Here is a 4753-nt window from a genome sequence, read left to right as displayed (position 1 = left end):
TAATTCAAAAAAGATGTCATTTATGTTGTGGATGTACAAACTTTTATATTTTGTAAATATTGCAATAGTTGAAAGCATTTATTCAAGATTACAACATGTACATTTTGCATAGCATTTGTAACATCTTCATATTTCATCAAGCATATTGTACATGACATTTGTATTTTGTGTCCTATCTCACACAAGATGAACTCACAAATATTGATTTTGATGCATGCAGACTTTGCATATTGCACTCAGGGCATTTATCTATACTAACCAATCCAAACTATAGTATCTACACTACACTTTTGGAAAATGTCACTGTGGGGGTTAAAGGTCACTGTGCCTTTACCCCGGTTATGTATAATACTCAAACACATATATAAATGAATGAAAAAGAAGATTAGGGGGTTCTGCACCCACTAAAACTTGTGTGGCTGTCTGTTTCTCTCTCTCCCTCTTCCGTTCTTGCTTCTGTTGAGAGCATTCTCAACTGGTATCAGAGCTCGGGTGATCTAGCTGAGCGTGCGTGAATGCTTGAAGCTCAACAGCTCTGTGGGAGGAAGGAGAAGCTTTGTGGGTGACTTTACTTGCATCCGAGTGTGTAGAGACCTTGGAGGAACCTTTGGAAAAGTCACTTTGGTTTTGCGAAGTGGTTTTGAGAGCCTATTAAGTGTTTTCAAAGAAAAAGTCGTTTTTTGAGCTTTTCCATGTTCCGTTCAATGACAGAGACTCCGTATTAACTTGTAGAGGCAACTATTGCTTGCTTTTGGTGTCCACTTCACTTCAGGAGCTTGGAAACACCTTCATTCTTGAATTTGGGATCATTTCATTGGATTTCTGACTCACTGTGTCAATTTCTACGTTTTTCTATCTGGGTGTTGGAACTCAAGTTTGGAGCAACCATTTGCAGATCTGTCAGTTCCGATGGACTCAAGAGTCCTAAAACTTCTATGTTGCTATCGTTCGCACTCCGGTGGAGTTTACAAACAGCTCTGTTTCCAAAAACGTTTTTCAGTCCATGTGTTGGACCCAGTGATTGAGACCACGGTTTCCAAAACCATCTGTCCCATTGCGTTTCGAATGCCCAAAAACCCCTACCTGGCAGTTCTTACATGATTCACTAGAGGATTTTCAGAGTTATAGATCTCTGTGTATTCGATTTCATCTCTCTGTTATGCATTTTTCATTCTAAGGTTTTGAAACCTTAGATTTATGCCACATGGCAGTGGATAGGTGTTGACTCCCATTTCTCACTCATCGGTTGGGATTTTGGAGTTCCAACAGAAGAGAGATATTTGCGGATTTTCTTGCTGAGTCCGATTATGCAATGGCGCCCATGTTTTGAGGCATCTCAAGTTCTATTTTCAGTAGCGGTCATTACTGTGGGACTATGATTTCTTGAGCATACCTTATGCAGATCACTCTGGTTGCAGTTTGAGCAGTGTGCGCTCATTTGTGGTGTGCATTGGGTTGTAATGGATGATTTATAGGCCATTTGGATGCATTGCGGTCCTTATTAGATGCACTGATAGGCCCAAATTGCCTTGTGGGATGTTATTTTTTATGGATGCTTTGCACATGGATGATATTTTATCCTGAGGGACAGCTTTGACACATTGTAGGTGATGCACTGATAGTGCTATGCTCTCTTGGATGAGATATTATTAATGCATATGCCAGTGGACGGTGTTTATGCTTGAGTCATTTGGCACGTATTGGCATTTTGGATTGCCATTGCAGTTGGCATTTTCTTGTGGGCCAGATTTGCTCATATGGATGAATAGTATATGCACATGAGTCAGATGCTTTGAGACATAAGTTTTGGTGATATTTCACTCTATTGTGGCATACACATTTGGGTACACCTGGTATTTGGTGTGATTCTCTCTTGTAGGCACTAGCATTTGGGATTTTTGCTTCATTTGCATCATGGCATCCTCTTCCATGTCTGAAAAGGAGTTTTTTAGCATTAAAAAGTTTGATGGGACAAACTTTTCTTTGTGGAAAGAATAAATAAGGGATGTGCTTATTCAAAAGAAGCAGATTAAACCCTTGGTAGGGATTGAAGCTAAGCCTGCAAATATGTCTGAGGATGATTGGAATGATTTGGATGCATTAGCAAAATCTACTATTAGACTTCATCTTGCAAAGTCAGTTTATTTCATAGTAGTAAATGAGTAGACTATGGAAGATTTGTGGAAGAAACTGTGTGCCACTTATGAAAAGGAAACTGCCTCTAATAAAGTTTGCCTCATGAAGAGGTTGTTTGAGCTGCAGATGAAGGAAGAGGTCTCCATTGCTTCTCACTTGAATGAATTCAATATTATTTTTAGCCAGCTTCAGGCTCAGAAGATGAATTTTGATGCAGAGATTAAGGCAATATTTCTCTTATGTTCATTGCCATCCTCATGGGATACCTTCCGTACAGCTGTAAGTAACTCTGCACCTGGTGTAGTACTGAAATTTGATGATGTTATGGGTAGCTTGTTGGCCGAGGAGATGAGATGGAAGTCTATGGATGGTAACAAGCAGGATGCAGCCTTAAATGTGCAAAGGGGCAGATCACAGTTCAGGGGGAAGTCCCAAGAAAGAGGGAAGTCTCGTAGCAAATCCAGGGCACAGAACATTGAGTGTTACCACTGTGGCAAGAAGGGCCATATGAAAAAGGATTGCTACAAGTTGAAAAGAGAGCAAAAGGATAAGAAAAAGAATGCAAATTGGGGTGCAAATCAAAAGGAAGAGAGTCCAAGGGAGGACAAAGGAAAAGTAAAGTTCGAGGAGATCAATGCAGTCACATATGATAGTGACAATGACGTTCTCTTCATGTCTAGTTTATCTGCAGAATTGCTTACCACTTCAGATGATGCATATTCCCAAGATTGGATTTTGGATTCTGGTGCTTCATTCCATGTTACTCCCCATAGGGAATGGTTCTCCACTTATGACAGTGGAAAGACAAGTTGTATGCATCTTGGAAATGACTATGCATGTGACATAGTTGGAGCACGTGACATAAAGTTTTCTTTTGCAAATGGGTCTGCATTTATTTTGAAACATGTGAGACATGTGCCTAAGTTGACCAAGAGTCTTATTTCAATGGGTCAGATAGATGATGCTGGTTTTCAGACCACTTTTGGCTTTCAGAGTTGGAAAATTCAGAAGGGCTCTATGCTTTTGGCCAGGGGTGCCAAGTGTGGGACTTTGTATCCCTTACACGTATCAGGGGTATTTGATCATGTTGTTGCAATAATCGAGCAGCCAAGCTCTTCTTTGTGGCATTGCAGGTTGGGGCACATGAGCCAGAATGGAATGAAACTCTTATGCCATTTGGGTTATGTACCGCATTTGAGTTTCTCTGATTTTGAATTTTTTGAGCACTGTCTCTATGGCAAGCAAACTAAATCAGCGCATAAAAGAAGGGGAAAGAAAGAGTTTGAAACGCTTGATTTGGTGCATTCAGACGTATGTGGTCCCGTGCCTACACGACGGTCATTAGGCAGGGCTGAATACTGTGTGACATTCATTGATGATGCAACTAGGAAAGTGTGGGCTTATGCTATAGCTCAGAAGAGTGATGTGTTCTAGGTATTTCAGAAATGGCTGGCCTTGGTTGAGAATCAGTCAGGTAGAACGCTTAAATGCCTATGGACTGACAATGGTGGAGAGTATCTCTCTCATGACTTTTAGCATTTCTGTGATACATGTGGGATTAAGAGGGAGCTCACATCCCCTCGTACTCCAGAGCAAAATCCAGTTGCAGAATAGATGAACTATACCATGCAATGCATGCTTTCCAATGCAAGTCTTTATGGTGGTTTTTGGGCTGAGGCAATGAAGACTGCAGTGCATGTGATCAATAGATCATCTAGTAAGAGTTTGGATGGTGGTATTCCTGAAGAGGCATGGAGTGGCAAGAAGCCCTCTTACTCTCATTTGCATATATTTTGGTGTGAGGCATATGCACATGTGCCAAAAGAGCTTCGAAAGAAGCTAGATCCTAAGTCTAGGAAATGCATCTTTCTGGGTTATGGTGAAAGTGGAGAGATGGGCTATCGTCTCTGGGATCCAGAAGTAAAGAAGATCATACGTAGCCATGATGTAGTCTAATGAGAAGAAGATGCATAAGGCACCCATGAGGGATGTGGAAATGAGGAGAATCACTTTCCAGGATGTGAATCCACCTGCATATGTTGATAGACAGCAAGCTGTCCATGCACTAAATGTGCAAGAAATGGTACCACCAAGTACTCCCATAGGTATACAATCAAGGGTAGATGATGGATCATCTATTGGTGGAAATGATGAGTCAAATGTGGCTGATATGCAGGTGGGACAGCAAGCTGAAATGCCCTTGAGAAGATCATCTAGAGTGTCTAGACCGCGTGATAGGTTTGTTCCAAGGGTAGACTATGTGATGCTTACTGATTGCGGGGAGCCTTCTTGCTACAGAGAGGCTATGATGCGCAAGGATCAACGCAAGTGGGAGTATGCTATGCAATCAGAGATGAGTTCACTTATGAAGAATAAGACTTGGGACTTGGTTTCTTTGCCACATGGAAAGAAAGCATTGCCATGTAAATGGGTCTACAAAATGAAGGTCACAGGTGATGATGTCCCTAGGTACAAGGCCTGTTTGGTCGCTAAAGGGTTCAAGCAAGAGAAGGGTGTGGACTTTGATGAGATATTCTCTCTGGTTGTAAAGATGACCACACTTAGATGCATGCTTGGACTAGTGGCATCAGAGGATATGGAGCTTATGCAGATGGAT

Source organism: Dipteris shenzhenensis, chromosome 5, assembly GCF_047967505.1.
Source record: "Dipteris shenzhenensis isolate YYH24624 ecotype China chromosome 5, Dip_SZ_1.0, whole genome shotgun sequence".
In the NCBI taxonomy this organism is placed as follows: domain Eukaryota; kingdom Viridiplantae; phylum Streptophyta; class Polypodiopsida; order Gleicheniales; family Dipteridaceae; genus Dipteris; species Dipteris shenzhenensis.
The sequence above is the reverse complement of the archived record's forward strand: the minus strand, read 5'-3'. Positions refer to the sequence as shown.